Source organism: Oculina patagonica, chromosome 9, assembly GCF_052425735.1.
Source record: "Oculina patagonica isolate OP01 chromosome 9, crgOcupat, whole genome shotgun sequence".
Classification (NCBI taxonomy): Eukaryota; Metazoa; Cnidaria; class Anthozoa; order Scleractinia; family Oculinidae; genus Oculina; species Oculina patagonica.
In genome coordinates this window covers 867,604-887,183 of record NC_135766.1, presented here as the reverse complement: position 1 = coordinate 887,183, position 19,580 = coordinate 867,604, and the positions used below count along the sequence as shown (strand labels likewise).

Genomic DNA, 19,580 nt, shown 5'->3' with positions numbered 1-19,580 from the left:
TGTCAATTTAGTACGAGAAAAAAGGTAACAAAAGTTATTCGCAGTGAATTTCAGTTATATCTGAAAAAAAAAACGATAATCGGGTAAAGACCAGCTCGCATCATTGAGGTGCAAAGTAATGTTTTTCCTGCATTACTTCGGCAAAGCACTTTTCAAAGACAACTGTGCAAAAGAACTTCAGTGACAATTATTAAGGTTATTTCTAAGGATCGGAATCATCAATTTAAAACCCTTCAACATTATACTCTTCGATTGCTCGAAGCCAATTCAAAACCCTGAACATCACGTGCACTCAGTGCTAGGACTGTCGCAATTGACCGTAAATAGAGTCAAAAGGCAAGTTTTAGAGTAAAAGTCCAAAAGGCACACTAGCTTTGTTCACTTTCGATCCAAACTATCGATTAGGCACGTGATTGGCTTGTCATATTTATGTCTTCATTTTGTGGTTTCAGCTAAGAATTGCGCAAAAAAATCACGGATCACTCACCAGCGCAAGTTTTGCCATTTCCTGTATATCCTGCTTTACACGTGCAAGTGTAAGATCCAAAAGTGTTGCTACAGACAGCGTCGACGTCACAGCTATGAGAGTTGGACGAGCACTCGTCTGTATCTAAAACCAATTTAAGTTTCAAATGAGTAAATATCGAATACAAGCTTGTAATAATAATATGTACCAACTTTGTTGACAATATCAATAGAAACCTCAATCAATCGATCAATCAATCAATAATTATTAATCAATCTCTAAGTTAATCAATCATTCAATTAACCACATTCAATAAGTCACACATTCAATCATTCTACTGATCCATGAATCAATCACTCAATCAATCAATCAATCAATCAATCAAAACTCGTTTCGAGTTTTATTTGTATTTTACGTAGTCAACGTTTAATCAGTCCTTTAATAAATGATTATTTAATAAACAAGAAGTTTATTACCTGTAAAACAAGTAAAGTTAAGGCAGGTATTGCAAGGAACGTCATTCCAGGTGTATCCATGCCTCGCTCCAAGAGTGTGCACACAGTCTTCATTGTTCCAGTCATTTGGCTGCTTTGTCGCCCAAAACCTGAAACTGCTGATTTCCTTGTTAGTCCACACAAACGAGCCCTCCACGCTGCGATCGTTCAGCCCAATCCATGATCTGTCGCCATTGTGCTGGTGCTGTATATACACATTTTCTTGCTGGTTATGTACAGTCACCAGATCAGAGTTCATTGCTGAGCAGTTTGATTCAGCAGTTAGCCATGAGGCGCATGCGGGGCTTTTGAAATAACAATAACCACCAAAGTAGTTCCAACCAGGCTGGCATACATCTGTAGAAGAAAAGGATTCCACAAAAAAGTAAGGTAAACCAATAAATGTTTTGGCTTCTCGTGTACTTTGTTATAGGCATCCTTTTGTTTATAAACCTGATTAAAGAATCGTTGAGCCATGAAAAACATAAACCATGAACGTTGCGACCCAAATGTTAACTGGGGAATCGGAGAGAAAGATCTTCGTCTGTTACAGAATAAACATGATAATAAGACAGGTTGTATAAATCATGGGCTTATGGTTCTTAAATAAAGAAAATACCTTGAATATCAATATAAGGAATATTACTAAGCTTACCAATGCTATTTTCTGCTACCCCATAATACCATTGGGTCGTTTCGTTCATGATTTATGCTTTTCACATGGTCAGTGTTTCTTCGATAGGTTTTATGCATGATAACGTTACATGGTCAAAATTCACCGCCAAGCCTCGTTTACGCGAACGAATCTCAATCTTATTTGTAATAGTTTAGACATGGGAATCGCTGAAGTTGAAAAACTCTAGTTTACCTCTTATATTGGTAGTACTAAATATGATAGTATATTATTTTTCCGTACCTGACAGGACAGTGTACGATATAGACAGCGGATCGTACTTTGTCTCCTACAATTCCTTCAAACAAACTCGAACACCGGTCTTGTTGATGTACTAAGAAACAAAAACAATAAAGTGCAATCAGTGGCATGCTAAAATGAAGTGAATAAACAGCCATGCTTTACGATGATAACCCTGATTTTCTGAATATAACTTAATGCACTATGGGAAAAATCAACTTTTTATGTCTCATTTCTGAGTGCTGAAATGTGCTAAAAAGAGAGAAAAACAAGAGAGAATGACAATAATCATTCGAAGGGTAAGATCAAACGATGATTACAGAATATTTGGAAAGAATATATGAAGAACAAAATAATAGAAGTGAGTTGTTTTAAAAAATGTGGGTTTAAACATTATTTAATGCACCGACCTTTTTATCCTGCTTACCTCCACCCAAGCAGTTATTCCATTGTGTTCTGGTTGTTGATTTCCACCGCTTGATGAATGGTTCGCCGAAACAAACACGTTCGGAGTGTTGTTGTAAGTCTTGGCAAAGCGGACATCCTAAAATGAAAGGCTCTCATTGAGGTTGCTATATGCCTTTGACTTAGCTAGCATCCAGTAACATTCATGTAGTGTAAATTGCTTGTCAGTGTAAAGTTATTCTTAGATTTGTTGACAAAACAATATTATGAAAGCTCTGTATTGAGAAGATAGGGATACTAACCTTACAGTAGGCATTGTTGTGATCTGCAGGAGGATGCTGGGAGTTAGCAAAATAGACTGAGCTATGTTCTGAGAAAAGGGACTTGTGGAGAGACGAAAACGCCAACCATTTCTAGAAGAGGGACAAATTATGGTAAAAAACGGAATTCAGATAAATAGTATCCATTTTAAAAGGTAAAGTAATCAATAACAAAATAATCAACCCTTTTTACTATAAACATTAAATACTTTATATTCCCACTAGACCAACGTTTTGAAAATTTAATCGCTTGTGTTATGCATTGACAAATAGTAAACTATAAAAAATCGTTTAATTCCATTTGAGACCTGAGAAGGGGAACCTGTAACACTTACAACATGAACATCTTCGTGGGATCCTGCGTAGTTCTGCAACTCCCTCAAACAAACTTTAAAGGAAGATTGCGAGACGTCTTCGATCCACACACTGGCAGCGTCACGCTTTAGTCCGGCATGATGATGCGCCGCAGTTACAAATACTGAAGGTATCACTGAAAACTTTCCCTGCGTGGAAAACAAAACAAAACATTTTACACTAAACTGGACAATAAATAGGTAGCCACGCATTTGAAATTATCCGAAGTCGGTAACAAATGCTTGCTTCAATGTTTACTCTGGTTGTTGTTATTCCTGTTCTTGTCGTCATCGTTGCTACTTTTGTGTTTGTATTTGTTACTGCTGCTGTTGTTATTGTTATTGGTTTTTGTGTTGATGTTGCTGTTGCTGCTGTAACTGTATTGCCTTCGTTTTTGTTGTTGTTGTTGTTGTTGTTGCTATTGTTGTTGTCGTCATATCGTCGTCGTTGTTGTTGCTGTTGTAATTTCTTCTGTTGTTATCGTTCTTTTTTCTGAAGTACTTGTACTTCTTGCTGCTGTTTCTGTCGTTGTAACTTTTTAATGTTGTTTTCGCCACTGTTTCTGTTGCTACGACTTTTACTCTCATTGTTCTAGTTGCTTTTGGTGGCTCTGCGTTGTGTTTAGCCTGTTGTTGTTTTATTATTATTATTATTATTATTATTATTATTATTATTATTATTATTATTATTATTATTATTATTGTCGAAATCACTACTCTTTTTGTTGTTGTCGTTGTAACTGTTTCTTTTACCGTTGCTGACGTTGTCGTTCTTGTCACTGTTGTTGTTGTTGTTGTTGTTACCACAGTCCAGGAAGATGCGAACATTCTGAGTAAGTTAACAATGTTGAAAGAACAAACATAGCTTTTAAAATAACAAGCGGCATTGTACGATTTTAGTACAAGTCACGACGTCTTGCAATATGAAGTTCCAAAATATAAACAACTTTACTTACCGATGGGAAATTGACAGCTTTACAAGTCGTTCCAGTCCACCATTGTGATATTCGTACTTCCCCAGCAACACCACCCACTGGAGCCCCCTGGTACGTCATCCAATCGACTGTCACGTTAGCGTTTGACTGTCGCTAATTATAGCCTGCCGCCATCACACATGCAGTAAATTGATTGTACGCGACATTTTCGACCCACGATACAGCTGCATCGTGTACATAGGACGGTTCACTGGTGTCAATATGATTGACAGTGATCTGGACTTCAAGTGGTTTGTCAGGGTAGAACACAAAAGGCTTAAGGCGAATGACTTCACAATGGGAATATCCCAGTGAAGGAATATGTGGCATGTGACGGCGACCTCTTTGAAATGGAAATCCTGAGGAAAAAAAAACGAGATAAAGCACTATTTAGTACTAATGGAGTACTCAGTTGGTTCTTTTGATGGTATCATCATCGTCATCATCGTCATCGACATCACCATTATTTTCAGCAATCGTCTGAAATACAGCGAAAAATAATTTAAAATGTTTCTAACCTTCACAGCTACCAGGGTGTTGGACGGAGTAGTTGAGCTGCAGCTGACACATTTCCTGTTGAAACAGACACTCGTTATCTTACGTTGTGCCGTTTGAAGAACACACCGGTTCTTGATAGGATGGACAACTCTCTACAGAAACGCAGCGAGCATCATGAGGTCGAAACGCCTTACACAGACAGTGGTAATGACATGTCACATCGATGCAGGGATCCAAGTCTGGCAAGAAACAATGATTAAAAACGCCAGATAAGAAACGTTTTTAAAATTCCCCTTCAGGTCATTTTCTTTGCAATTTACCCTCGATAACTGGAACAGCTTTCCATTATTCACACAACAGTCTGGAATATGTTTACATAATTCAATCCTCCATCATATCTTAAATCAAGTTGGTCATGGTAATGGTATAAGTCAATGCTTGGGATTTCAAGGACAATCTTTACAACACCATAAGAAGTTTTGTTTGTGCAAGAACCTTTTTACTCACCTCCAGTGACCATGTAGTCAACTGTGATTATATCTTTATTGTTGGCGTCACTGTTGTAATTTTTCACACACACCCGTGCATCCGTTGTTGATGTATGCTGAATAAAACAAAAATAGTAAAAACATTCCTTTGAAGTGATAATTTTTCTACCACAATTTTGACTTAACCCTCGCACATATAATGCGGTTTTCGTAGAATACGCAATCTGAACCCTTTGCTAGACATCAACTGCTTGGCGCTCGTGAATTCCTGCCTCGACCCCTGGGTGTGTACCAAATATTTATTCTACCCAAAGTATTCCTTACCTCAACCCAAGCAGTAACAGCTTTGCAACTTGACCCAGACAGATGAGAATTATTATTGTTATCACTGTGCTTTGGTGTCACTATCACGACAGGAGGAGCATAAAATGGCTCTGTGAAGTTTATTGTCTGCAATGTAAGGGGATATAAATTAACATAGGCTTTTGTTATTCGACAAGCTGAGTCTCTTGCGAAAGCAAAGTTGATAATTCAGATGACCAAACATTGTTGAGTTTTATGCCACCAACTATAGCTAAGGGACGGACCATTATTTTCTTGGAGGGGGGGGGATAAAAAATTTTCCTCTGCAAACTTTTTTTTTAGTTTATGCACCTCTGCAAACACTATTTTTTTCGAAATTCTTACTATTTTTTTGTTATAAATATCGTTTTTGCAAACAATTTATTTTGTCTTTCCAGGCCCTGCAAACAATTTTTTCAATATTTTTCATCCCCCCCCCTCCAAAAAAATTATGGTCCGTCCCTAAGTTCAATTGTGTGAGACACCACAATAATTTCAAACAAACCCAGCTAAGAGCTACTTGAGAGACTTTTGCTGATCAGTACAGCACGAGACGTTTAAAAGCTATTTTCCTACCATTTCTTAACAAGATAATTATATGAAAAAAATATTCATTATAAATTGCTCTTTTTTAATGAAGGTATTTTAAATCAGCTGTGGTTTTCCTTGAGAAATGAAAAAGTAGATTGACTGTAGAACATACACTGTAACATTTGGTCTTGAGCACTAAGTATCAGTGTAGCAGATGAAAGTTTTCACTATGCGCCCACCACTGGGTTACTTGGCTGTCAATTTCAACATTTTCTTGCTTAAATTAAACAAGCAAGAAACCTGTTCTTTTTTTCGTGTCATGCCATAATAACATAATAGACAAGATAAATGTACGTGTTATTTAGTCAATTCTTACTTGACAAAAAGCGTAGTTATCTTGATAAGATGGCGACTTTGAATTGGAAAACACGAGACTGTCAGTCAAGGTGAAATTGTTTACCCTCAGATTTGTAAACGCCATCCAATTCTTCAAGATAAAAGAATAAAATAGAAACGATTACTCATTAAATAAACACACCCCATGTTATTTAAACCGATTAGGTTCATGAGGTTTGTGGTGGCTTGTCGTCAGTTCGCTACCACCTGGCCTCGTAGGTACAAACGTTAATATTACAATGGGCAGAAACATAACTTTATGTAAGTTTTTTAAAGCAGCAATTTGTAAAATGAAATTCTCTTACTATCTTTATGTTCTGATGAGGCCCATCAAACATCTTGGCTTCTCGAAGGCAAACTTTGAAATTGTCCACGCGCAAGTCCTCCACCCACACGGCCATGGCGTCCTGAGGTCTCTTGGGGAATTGATGAGTAGCTGTCAGAAATATCTTTGGTGGAGCTGAGAAACGCTGGAATTATAGTGTAAAAAAGAGTTGTGTTATCATAAGGGAGTAAATAAATGTGCGAGTGGGCGGCAGAACGTAATAAGGACAAGAACCAGAAAATCAGCCAATCGGATTTCGGGGAATCGTAGGTACGTGTTGGGATCATGGATCGGGGAAGAGAAGACTTGCCTACAAGTCGAGCTCACAGAACGCGAAGCGCGAGAAACGAGCGCGATGCGCTTAAGTTTAGGGGAAGAGAGAAAACGGTTGAATCCCTCTGTTGGGGAGCAGGGAAGCGTATAGAGCGCAGGAACAAAGGTAGGAGGTGTGGATGGCAGGAAACGGGAAAAAATAAGATAACTGGGAAGGGGTGAGAGAGAAGGGATGAGGAAAGAGAAAAAAGGAAAGAGGAGATGACGAAAGGGGAAATAAGTAAAAGAGAAAACGGCTGAAGGGGAAATGGGAAAACAAAGAAGAATTTCAAAAGAGGGAATGGAATAAAGAGAAGTAATGTCAGAAAATGAGGTAGGGGATGGGGAATGGGTTAATTGGTGTGCGGCTGCAAAGGGGGGCTTGCAGAGTGGGAAACAGAATAACGAGGTATGGAAACACTAAAGCGGGAGGAGGCGTTGGGGCAAGTGGTGTAAGATTACGGGTTGAGGATGTGAAAACGGGAGCAAGGGGAGTACGTGGAGTGGTGCAAAGGAGCAATAAAAAGAGCTGGAGAAAAAGTTAAAAGGAGGAACCAGGAAAGAGGAAAGGGGGTGGGAAGGTCTCATTGAAAGAGAAAAAGAAGATGAGAAGGAACATAAGGAAGGGGCAGGGACAAGTGTCAGAGAGAGGGGCAGGGGGAGGGATTGGTGTTTGGATGTAGGGAGCAGGGTAGTAGATGAAGGGAGTAAAAGTAAGGGAGAAGGGGCAAGAGGAGAAGAGAAAGATAAAAGGAAAGAAAGAAGAGGAAAAAGTGAGAAGGGAGAGTGGAGGGGAAAGGAAGAGGGGAAAACGGGAAGAAAAAGGGAAGGGGGAAGGGAAAGAGAAAAGGAGAAGGAGGAAGGATGGGTGGGAGTTGGAAAGACAAAGGGTAGTTAAAGAGGGGAGGGGAACAGGTAGATTTAGGGACTAAAAGCAATGGAGAAAGGGGAGGGAAAGGGAGAAGGAGAGACGGTTGAAGAGGAAGGGGTATGAGGAATAAGGAAAGTGGAAGAGAGAAGGGAAACAGGACAAGAGGAAGTGGGAAGGTGCAAGTGACAAGGCGGAGGGATAAGTAGGAAGAGGAAGGAGAAGGGAAGGGGGAAAAGGAAAAATAGGGAATGGGGGAATGACGAATAGGAAAGGAGAAGAGAGAAGGGAAAGTGTAAAGGGGAAGTTGAAAGGGGAAGAAGAAAGCGGCTTGGAGAAGGAGAATGGAAAGGGAGAAGGGTGAAGGGGAAGGGGGAGGGGGAAGGGGACATGAGGAATAGAGACAGGCGAAGAGGAAAGGGAAACAGAAATAAGGGAATAGTGAAGGGGTAAGGCGGAGGGGTAAGTAGGAAGGGAAAGGAGAAGGGGAGGGGGAAAAGGAAAAGGAAAGTAGGGAATTGGGGGAAGGGTGAAGCGGGAAGGGGTCATGAGGAATAGGAAAGGCGAAGACAGAAGGGGAAGTGTAAAAGGGAAGGGGAAGGGAGAGAAGAAAGCGGCTTGAGGGAAAGAGAATGGGAAGGGGACTGCTAAAGGGGGAAGAGGGAAGGGGATATAAGAAATAGAGACAGGGGAAGAGGAAAGGGGAACAGAAAAAGGGAAGGGGCAAGGGTGAGGGGGAGTAGGAAAGTAGGGGATTGGGAAACGGGGAAGTGAGGGTGATGGAGTGAAAGGGAAAATAAAAAAATGTAATAACCGGGCGGGAGAATGGAGGGGATATCATTATGGTGGAAGAGAGCAATGACAACAACGGGATATCATCAGGGAATGAGTAAGTAAAGAGACAAAAGGGCAGGGGAGAAACGGGAAAGGGAAAGGCGAAGGAGGAACGGTTGAAAGGTGAAAGGGTATTTAAGGAATAGGGAAAGATGAAAAGGGAAGAGAAAGAGTAAAGGGGGCAGTTGGAAAGGACAAGGGGCAAAGGTGAAGGGGGAAGGGAGAAGGGGAAAGGGGAAAGGAGGAAGGGGATGTGAGGAATAGGGAAAGGGGAAAGGGGAAAGGGGAAGAAAGAAAAAAAGGGGAAGGGGAAAGAGGAAGGGGAAGGTGGAAAGGGGAGGGGTTAGGGAGGTGGAGGAGGAGGGAGAAGGTGGAGTGGAAAGGGGAAGGAAGAGGGGGATGGGAAACGGAATACGGGGAAAATGAAAGGAGAGGTGGAAGGGGGAAGCGGTTGGGGGATATGAAAAATAGGGAAAGGGAAGTGTAAAGGGGAAGTGGGAAGGGGTGAGAGGCAAAGGGGATGAGAAAGTGGGAAAATGGGAAGGGGAAAAGGGGAAGTGACAAGAGGAATAGAGACAGGAGAAGAGGAAAGGGAAACAGAAATATGGGAAGTAGTACGGGCAAGGCGAAGGGGTAAGAAGGAAGGGGAGGGGGAAGGGAAAATGGAAAGTAGGGATTTTGGGGAAAAAAGAAGAAGGGGGAACGGTGAAGCGGGAAGGGGACATGAGAAATAGGAAAGGGGAAAAGACAAGGGGAAGTGTAAGGGGAAGGTGAACGGGGAAGGGGCAAAGGGGAAGGGGAAGAAAGAAATGGGAGGGGGAAGGGGTTAAGGGGGAAGTGGACATGAGGAATAGAGAGAAGAGAAGAGGAAAGGGAAACAGAAACAGGGGAAGTGTGAAGGAGCAAGGCGGAGGGGTAAGTTGGAAGGGAAGGAGAAGGGAGGGGAATGGAAAAAACTGTGAAAGTAGGGAATTGGGGGAAGAGGAAGGTTGAAGGGTGAAGCGGAATGGGACATAAGAATGGAAAAGGGGAAGCAAAGGAGAAGTGTAAAGGGGAATGGGGAGGGAAGAAGAAAGCGGCTTGAGAGAAGGAGAATGGTAAGGGGGAATGGTAAAGGGGGGAAGGGGATATGAGGAATAAGGAAAGGGAAGGAGAGAAGGGAAAGTGTAATGGGGAAGTGGGAATTGGCAAGGGGCAAAGGTAAAGGGGGAAGGGAGGAGGGGAAAGAGGGAAGAGGATGTGAGATAGAGGTGAAAGGGGAAATAGGGGAAGGGGGAAGAAAGAAGGGGGAAGCGGGAAGGGGAAAGAGGAAGGGGGAGGGTGAGGGGTTAGGGAGGGGGAGGAGGAGGGAGAAGGTTGAGGTGAAAAGAGAAAAGAAGAAGGGGAAGGGAAATGGGATACGGGGTAATGGAAGGGAAAGTGGGAAGCGGGTGGGGGATATGAGAAATAAGGAAAGGGAAAGAGGGAAGGGAAACAACCTCGTTCCCAGGGCTTTTCCCTTGGTAATTTGGAACGGGCGGGAAAAGACCCTGGCATCGGCCGGTTACGTGAGTATCTTAAATATTTCGCGGAACTCTAATTTATTCAACGGCCGGTAAATCCCGCTAAGAGACAAGGTAAATTAAAAGTGAATAGAATACGTTTTCTCGGGTTTTCTGTGAAAATTATGGAGCAGCCAACTCCCAACAAATACACGCTCGGAATTCACTTTGCCGGCTCTGTGATGGTAAGTTCGAAAGCCGTCATTTGCTTCGGTTTTTTGCCATCGATGACATCGAAGCGCACGGCAACCTGAACCGAGATGCATGGAAAAACCTCCGCTAAGCAGCTAATGTTTGGAGAAAATCCAGCACGGAACGATGAAGGCGATCTTAAAGAACCCATGGAAAAGGATTCTTCGTCCTATTGAACTGAGCTCCTATACACGATATAAACCGAATCACTGGAGCAAATCTGGGCATTCTAGAGGTCACAGGTCTGCAGGCGAAATTATACACAGTTTCCTGTTTGACACCTCTATCTCATATTTCGCTAGTGTGTGGTTTGTTTTGGCTCTTTTTTTTTTTTTGCAAGATATGCTATAAGCTATCAAAATGGTCGCTCTGGAAGGACAGGATCTGAAATATTCCGTGAAAATGTTGTTTACTTGCATTGTGATGCCGGGTCCGGCTGTTTAATTTCATGTAATACTGTTGCAAGATGTATTGTTTCATATCATGGATGACATTTATCTTTGTCCGGCTTCTCCAGAGCTTTACTTCGAAAAAGCTAAATGTTTACTTTATAGAGAGACATTCTTTGTAGTAAAGGTTATGCTTCTTGTAATAATTTGATTGAGCGTTTTGTCTCTTGAGCTCGATGCTCCCCTGTTCGCTAGGTTACGTTCTGGCACCACATGATTTCCGAATGTAAATTTGAAATCTCGCACGCGCAAGTCGAATCTGTTGACTGTTTCCATGTTGTTTATGCCATTATATATATAAAAAATTCTCTTGAAGGGGCTTTAAGCGAAACAGAGGGCATTTGCGGCGTTTTAGAGCCATTCCAAGCCGACTGAGCAAACCGAAAACAGATAATTAATGCGTTGCCTCCGTTTAATTAATGCTATCTAAAATTTATGACACCCAAGATTTTCGGGTGTCTGAAGCTCACGTGACCGGCCGATGCCAGGGTCTTTTCCCGCCCGTTCCAAATTACCAAGGGAAAAGCCCTGGGAACGAGGTTGGGAAGGGAAAGTGTAATGGGGAAAAGGGAATGGGCAAGGGGCAAAGGTAAAGGGGGAAGGGAGAAGGGGAAAGAAGGAAGAGGATGTGAGATAGAGGTGAAAGAGGAAAAGGGGGAAGTAGGGGGAAGATAGAAGGGGCGAAGCAGGAAGGGGGAAAGAGGAAGGGGGAGGGGGTTAGGGAGGGGAGGAGGGAGAAGGTGGAGGTGGAAAGAGGAAGGAAGAAGGGGAAGGGAAATGGGGTACGGGGAAATGGAAGGAGAAGGGGGAAGGGGGAAGCGGGTGGGGGATATGAGAAATAGGGAAAGGAAGAGAGGGAAGGGAAAGTGTAATGGGGAAGTGGGAATGGGCAAGGGGCAAAGGTAAAGGGGAAAGGGAATAGGGGAAAGAAGGAAGAGGATGTGAGATATAGGTGAAAGGGGGAAAGGGGAATGGGGAAGAAACAAGGAGGAAAGAGGAAGGGAGAGGGGGAAGGGTTAGGGAGGGGAGAGGGAGAAGGTGGATGTGGAAAGAGAAAGAAGGGGGAGGGAAATGGGGTACGGGGAAATGGAAGGGGAAGGGGGAAGCGGTTGGGGGATATGAGAAATAGGGAAAGGGAAAGAGGGAAGGGAAAGTGTAATAAGAAAAAGGGAATGGGCAAGGGGCAAAGGTAAAGGGGGAAAGGAGGAGGGGTAAGGAAGAAGGGGATGTGAGATAGAGGGGAAAGGGGAAAAAGGGGAATAGGGAAGAAAGAAGGGGAAGCGGGAAGGGAGAAAGAGGAAGGAGGAGGGGAGGGGTTTTGGAGGGGGGGAGGAGGGAAAAGGTGGAGGTGAAAAGGGGAAGGAAGAAGGGGAAAGGAAACGGGGTTACGGGGAAAAGGAAGGGGAAGGAGGAAGGGGGAAGCGGGTGGGGGCATGAGAAATAGGGAAAGGGAATGAGGGTAGGGAAAGTGTAATGGGAGTAGTGGGAAGGGTTAGGGGCAAAGTGGAAGGGAAAGAAAGAAATGGCAAGTGGAATGGGGAAGGAGGAATGGGGAAGGGAAACGGGGGAGGGGGAAGGGGAAGGGAAAGAGGGATGGGACATAAGAATAGGAAAGGGGAAGACAGAAGAGGAAGTGTAATGAGGAAGGGGAGAAGAAAGCGGCTTGAGGGAAAGAGAATGGTAAGGGGGAATGGTAAAGAGGGAAGGGGGAAGAGAATATGAGAAATAGAGACAGGGGAAGAGGAAAGGGGAAAAGAAAAAGGGAAAGTGGGAAGGGGCAAGGGTGAGGGGGAGTAGGAAAGAAGGGGATGAGGGGGAATGTGGTTGATGAGGTAAAACAGGAAAAAAAGAAAGAGGTAAACGGGGCAATTGAGGGGATATCATTATGGTGGAACAGAGCAATGGCAACCACGGGATATCGGCGAATGAGTTGGTAACGAGACAAAAGGGCAGGGGAGAGAGGAGAAGGGGTACGGTTGAAGGGGAAGGGGATATAAGAAAAGGGGAAGAGGAAAAGAGAAGGGAAAGAGTAAACGGGGCAGTGGGAAGGGGCAAGGGGAAAGGGAGAAGGGGATGTGAGGAATAGGGATAGGGGATTTGGGAAGGAGAAGGGCGAAGGAAGAAGGGGAAGGGGAAAAGAGGTAGGGAAGGGGGAAGGGGGAAGGTGGAAGGTGGAATGGGGGGAGGTGTTAGGGAGGGGGAGGAGGAGAAAGAAGGTAGAGGGGGAAAGGGAAAGAAAAAGGGCATGGGAAACGAGGTACAGGCGTATGGGGAAGGGGGGAGGGGAAAGCGGGTGGGGGATACGAGAAATAGGTAAAGGGAAAGAGGGAGGGGAAGTGTAATTGGGGAAGTGGGAAGGGGTAAGGGGCAAGGGGAAGGGGAAACGGGAAGGGGATGGGGAACGGGAAACGGGAAAGGGGGAGGTGGGAAGGAGAGGGGGAAGGGGCGGGGGAAGGGGGAAGGAGAAAGGGGGAAGGGTGAATGCGTTAGGGGAGGGGAACAGGAAATAAAGAGGTAACCGTGGTAACCGGGGGCAATGGAGGGGATATTATTACTGGAGGAACAAAGAAATGACAACGACGGGAAATGGAGGAATGGGGAGGTAAAGAGAACATAAGGATTTTAGAAATCCATTGGTTTTCAGGAACAAGGGAATATGTTCATGTATTTTCAGGGAGGAAAGGGCATAATTCAATTAATTTTAGGGGACAAGGGATTTCTCTACTATTAACGGACACTAGATTTAATTCAGAAAACTGCATTAGACTCGAGTCGGAGACGAGGGCCATGCAAGAGAGCGAGTAAGACGATGGAAAAACCAGGAACCAGGGAATTTGGAGCAGCTTAATACTGAAAATGAAAACTTCACGACAAACCCATATCATGAAACATGGAACACACAGCAAGGAAAGTTCTTACATAGTAAATCATCCTTATTATCACATGCGATCTCCGTACTCTCCGTGACAGCCCGGTAAGGACAACAAAGTTCAATTTAATAAACCGCGCTCAGATTTAAAAACCACTAATGAGCTTTTCTTTTACATAAGAGAAATTCGTGTTTGATAAAACAACAATCAAAAGTGCTCTTCCGAAAGGTGGAAAGGGTTCAATTTGTCGATTGTACAACATTATCATGGTGTGTTGACATCCATTTGTTTGGAAACGACTTAACATTTTAAATTTGTCTTATCTGATAGACGTTTCAACATCAAGATTGTAACATGACTTAAAATGATACTCATGTTGTTTTTAGGTACCGCTAACACAATATTCTGTCAACTTTGACCAGAAGACTCGATTACTCTATATCTTTGTTACGCAAGTATTTCTCGGGTAAACAAACCATACTTTTCTGGTGTGTTTTGCACGAATGCAACTAAAATTATTGATCCATTGCTATGTTAGATATCTGGTATCAGGGTTCGCAAGCTGGCAATTTCTTTACATGAGCTCATGTCACTTTAGCAGTACCGTCACGAAAAAAAATTCTAACCTGCTGAAAATCGATCCTCTTGCATTCCGTTCCAGTTGTCCAAGCGTTCAAGGAGGTTGTACCTATCTGGGAATCAGGAAGAGCGGTCTCAAAAGCAAGCCAATCAGCCTGGACAGAGTTGTTAGATCCATCCCCAAACTCAAGAACGCAAACTGTGAATTCGCTGGCTTTAACATCTTCAACCCAGACTGCAGCACCACTCCGGGGCGTTTGACTCTTCACGGTATGGCCAACTGAGGCGAGAACCTTAACTTGTTGTCCGCCGTAGAAAGGAAGTGGAAAGAAGATTTTCTTGCAAGCAAACAACCCTGGTGCGACGGTAGTGATGTTGTCTTTACCGGCTTTGAAACTGAGAGCTGTGGAGGAAAAAATAAAACTTTCTTTGTCAAAATGTTCCCTTCTATGATGTTTCGACTCGATGTACAGTCGATAGTCAAGAACTTAGCCTATTAGATAAAAGAGAAACAAATTCGAAACGCAATTTCCTGGGTCTGTGCGCCCCTCCCCCAATTTCACAATCCCCTTCTTTTCTCATGAAAACGGCATTAAAAACTTTAACTGACGATAAAAAATATGTTATTCTAGAATAAAGCGGAGGAAGCAAATGATATACCTTCAACAGCTGGCACAACAACGGAAACAACCAAGAAAACAAGAACGAACTGCATCGGGTAATGGTGCAAGGACGACATCTTACTTCGACTGAATGGAACTTTGCCCTGATGCATATTATAACGAACAGTGGGGCCATACGTGACTGTTATCAACCTGTTTGAACATGTTGAATCATGTGATATAAATAAATGGTAAACAGCACGTACAACGAAAATGAGTTATCGTGGGGGTTGACATTATGTAGTTAGGGGTAGAGGCTGTGTGTCTGAAGAAAAATGGCCATTGTAATCGAGGTCTAGAATTCCTTGGAGACCGGCCTGACCTCTCCTTTTTTTACAGTTCTACAACAACAGAAATTATTTTTTGATAAGTAACAGATTCATTCTGTGCAAGTTCATATCCGTCTTTCCTTGTGAATAGTAACAACCCAAACCCCACCCCCCCAAAAACCTCCCCCCCCCTTGTTCCCTGTATACTCAACTTTGAAGAAACAAATTAATGTTTGTTTGTTTCGCAGTTCGAGCTATACACATGCACCAAAAGTCGATTGATTGATTTTTTGCTTCTTATTGTTTATGAGCGGTTTTTAGTGCAATTTTAAGTTGATCTTTTTTTTAAATAGTTTGATTTTGATTTCGGATTGCATATCAATTATCTTCCAACCCGATTATTTAACGTAAAACTGATCGAATTTTAGTTTCTGATTTTAAAAAACATCAAATAAGTGGTTAGACGTTTTAAAATTATGAGAAATTTTTTATATGTTCCAGTAGCTTCTTTAAAATAAGATGCATTTAGAAAGGGTCACAAGGGTAGTCGCAATAACTTCCTGTTAATAATCGCATTGCTGAGTTGAAAGGATTAGATTATATTATCGGCTTATGGTCTATTGTTTATTGTTTTGAAAACACAAGGTCGAGCCATTGCATGACAACGACTGACTTGGTTTGGATTGTGTGATGTTTTTCTTGCTTTTTTCTCATCGTATTTCATTTGATCATTATATATTTTAATTTGACTATGGCTCTCTTTGCATGAGTTTTTGTCCCGGGATGACTTTCGTCCCGGGATGAATTCATCTCGGTGTCTGCTCATTTTCGTGTTGCTGTCTACATGATGATACATGATTTCGTCCCGGGATGAACCCATCGCGGGACGATTTCATCCCGGGACGAAGCACCCGGATGAAATGTCATCCCGGGATGAAACGTGACGAAAAACGTCACGTAAACAGTCTTTCCGGGATGAAATATAAAGTAATGTAAGCACGGGCGAGATGAATTCAACTCGGGCGGCCGACTTACGGCCCAGCATCCCGGGATGAACACGCTCATGTAAAATGAAAATTTTTTCATCCCGGGATGAAACTCATCTCGGCTTTCAAGTAAAGAGGCCCTATGACGCTTGTCGTCATGCCAATTTGACCTACTTTGCTAACGTCAGAATGCGCCATTGTCTTTTCTATTGTTATCTGCGTAGTTTTGGCATTGTATATACGATAAATCTGGGTTGTACGGGCCTGTTTATTTTTTAGTGGCTGTCCGTGACGTATTTTCATTTGGCTAATAACCAGGACAGCATCTACAGGAACTCAAGACTGTGAATAAATACATCTACAAAGGGTCAACAATGATGCGAGTATGAACATGAAGATATTGCGATAGTCACAATATCTTCATGTTTATACTCGCATTGTTGACTTAAGCCGCAGGACTAGCTCTTTGGTTAATGGTCTATTGTTTTGAAGACACAAGGTCATCACATGAAAACAGATTTGAGCTGATTGAAGCATTTGTTGTCACATTTTACCATATTTTGTGTTCCCGTCGTCCTCTATTTTTATAATTACCATTATTTATCAGTTAGTTTGAATAATTTATCTTCTCTTGAGCTATTTTTTTTTTTTTTGTCTGGTTTGAAGCTGTTGGCGGAATTCGCGATTGCCATGCCTTTTAGGAGGTACTACGATTTCCAGTTGAGTATGACGCGAACAAAGTTTGGTGACGAAGTTTCAACATAACAACGGCATTGTTGTCAAGGGCAAACTTCTCTGTTACCATTGGTAACAAATTTGTTTTTGTAACTGCCTTGCTCGACAATCTCGATGCTTAAATAAATACAAACACTACAAATATCGTCAGCAACACTTTATTACGCTTTCAAATAAAAAATATATACACAGAGACAACGATAAAAGAAACAAATAACGAAATATATTATGCCTTAGCTGTTTTATATCGACGGTAACAGATCTGTGTTGAGAGTTGACGTTATGTTTAACGTGCGTCACTTTACCTTCCTCGTTAGAGTTCCTGTTCAACTGAAATTTTATCGTTTTCCAACTCCAGGGATTTTCTAGCAGCTTTAAGAATTCCTTCAGCTTTAAATAATATATCTTTCTCAAGTGCAAAATGAATAATTCGCGAACTGAAATGAAGAACATTTAGCGTTTCGTAAAGCTGACAAAAGCTAACACCATTTCGGATCGAAATTTCAAAATATTAGCCAATCAAAAAATTGCTCAATTAAAACTGACGCCATCTTGGATCGAAATTAGCCAATCAAAAAATTGCCCTGTTTCCCGAGAGGTCCTCCTTGTATAAAAGAACTTTGGCGGTCAGTACCTGTAACGACAAGTTACCAATGGAAACAGAGAAGTTTGCCCTTGACAACAATGGCGTTGTTATGTTGAAACTTCGTCACTAAACTTTGTTCGCGTCATACTCAACTGGAAATCGTAGTAATCGAGTCCTTGCTTGTTGTATGATTTGAATCGCGGTTGTAGTTCATGGGTCTGTTTATGTTTGTAAGGTATCACCACTAGGACTCTTCAAGTTATGTCCGTGACATATTTTTATTGGGTTTTTACAAACGTGAGGGCTTCTGCAAGGTGTTAATGCGGTGGTGGGGGAATGGGGGTGTTGAGGATGGCAGAAAAAGGAGATAGTGAACTTTAAGTACTTCTTTAATGAATAAATATATCTAGAAAGGGTCACAAGGGTAGTCGCAATACCTTCATGTTGATACTCGCATTGTTGACTTAGTAGGATTAGTTTATCGGCTAATCGTCTTTTGTTTTAAAGACACAAGGTCGAGTTGTCGAATGAATAATACCCGTCATAAGTTGTTCGCTGTATTTCGTGATGAATTTCACCCTTCATTCGATCATTATATGTTTTAATTTGACAAAGTCTCCTTTCTTCAGTTTGGTTACGACATTGATCCTCCATTTCTTTTTTTTTTTTATTGCGTATGTTGTAGGTCATGGGCCTGTTTGTTTTTCAGTGGCTGTCCGTCACGTATTTTCATTGGGCTTATAACCAGGAGTGGATTTACAGGGAGGTGTGTGAATAAATACATCAAGAAAGGTCAACAATGATGCGAGTATGAACCTGAAGATATTGCGATGTTGACTTAAGCCACAGGACTAGCTCTTTGGTTAATGGTCTATTGTTTTGAAGACACAAGGTCATCACATTAAAACGGATTTGAGCCGATTAAAGTATTTATTAACGGGATTCCAATGTATTGGCATGGAATGCTGTCCTCTAAAAACTGTTGACAACATGTTTTCTTGTTGTTTTTAGTGTAACGAAACAAAATAAAATTCCTTGGCATGTTTTCCTGGTAAGATCAAGACCCTGAATCGAACGATTTTTATTACTGCCAAAAATAGAAGCAATTTACTGATATGTTTCAAAGCAAGAGTATTTTGACAATGAAAAGCATAACAGACATGTTATGACAGAACGCTCATCGACCTAGGAATTAATGGACAGGAAGTCACCGGGTTGGGGTAATTTTCGGGGAAATATAAAAATAGAAGTCAAATTAAAGTTGCAGAACAACTGAATGACAGACAACGGTAAACTAGTACAGATCGATACAGTTGGCTGGAAATTGATTGATAAAGAAGAAAAATAAAGTACCCGTTTCGTCGCGCGATACACGAACGCGGTAGTTGGTTTTTAGGCGGGATAAAATTGGCGGGAAGCCTCGAACGCGGTCCGTCACCACGACTACAAACTCGTTGGTAGCCGTGTAAGTTTATATCTTTGATATTTTGATTTTATTTTGAATTGTATGTCAATTAACTTATCTTCCGATTTAATTTAACGCAAAATTTATCCAAGTTTAGTTTCTGAAATTGAAGATAAATAGTAGTAAAACGTTTGAATTTCATGAAGGCAGTTTTATATGTTTCAAGTAATTGTACAAAGATAAAATGCAACTAGAAAGGGTCACAAGTTTTTTAAGCGTAGTCGCAACATCTTTGCATTGTTGACTTAAACGAAGGATTAGTTTATATTGGCTAATGGTCTATTGTTTTCAAGACACAAGGTCAGCAAATGAGTAAGACTTGTGTCGATTAAAGCATTTTTTTTTTCCTAATCTAATTTCACCATTTTTGTTCCCACCATATTTTGTTCTCTATTCGATTGTTATTAATTTGACTAACTCTTCTTTTCTTTCAATCTGGCTCGAAGCTGTTTACGGAATTAGCCATTGTTTTTTTATTCGGCTAGCTAAGTTATTGCATGTTGTATTTGGTAAAATCTCGGTTATAGGTCATGGGCCTGTTTGTGTTTATAAGGTACGTATTTTCAGTGGGAGGGTTCAAGTGATATCATCATGTTCGTGACATATAGTCGTTATGACCGTCACGGTTTGTACAATATGTTCTGTATAGGGGTGGTGGTGGGGGTTGTTGAGGATCGCGGAAAAAACGGGATACGGACTCTAAACAGTATCGTAAAGAAACAAAAAG

General features: G+C 41.8%; 1 pseudogene across 1 annotated transcript in view; it reads right to left on the bottom strand.

The window, feature by feature from the left end:
• Nucleotides 1-14,909, bottom strand: part of LOC144665203 (uncharacterized) — a 277,333-nt pseudogene extending 262,424 nt beyond the window's left edge. The window contains exons 1-14 of the transcript XR_013572901.1: nucleotides 14,811-14,909; nucleotides 14,198-14,553; nucleotides 6,486-6,650; nucleotides 6,161-6,271; nucleotides 5,236-5,361; nucleotides 4,931-5,027; nucleotides 4,444-4,662; nucleotides 3,908-4,284; nucleotides 2,934-3,101; nucleotides 2,581-2,691; nucleotides 2,301-2,417; nucleotides 1,877-1,967; nucleotides 943-1,317; nucleotides 488-610 (exon numbers count right to left, since the gene is read on the bottom strand). The product of XR_013572901.1 is annotated as an uncharacterized LOC144665203 (transcript). The remainder of the gene's footprint in view (nucleotides 1-487; nucleotides 611-942; nucleotides 1,318-1,876; nucleotides 1,968-2,300; nucleotides 2,418-2,580; nucleotides 2,692-2,933; nucleotides 3,102-3,907; nucleotides 4,285-4,443; nucleotides 4,663-4,930; nucleotides 5,028-5,235; nucleotides 5,362-6,160; nucleotides 6,272-6,485; nucleotides 6,651-14,197; nucleotides 14,554-14,810) is intronic.
• Nucleotides 14,910-19,580: the final 4,671 nt, after the last annotated feature.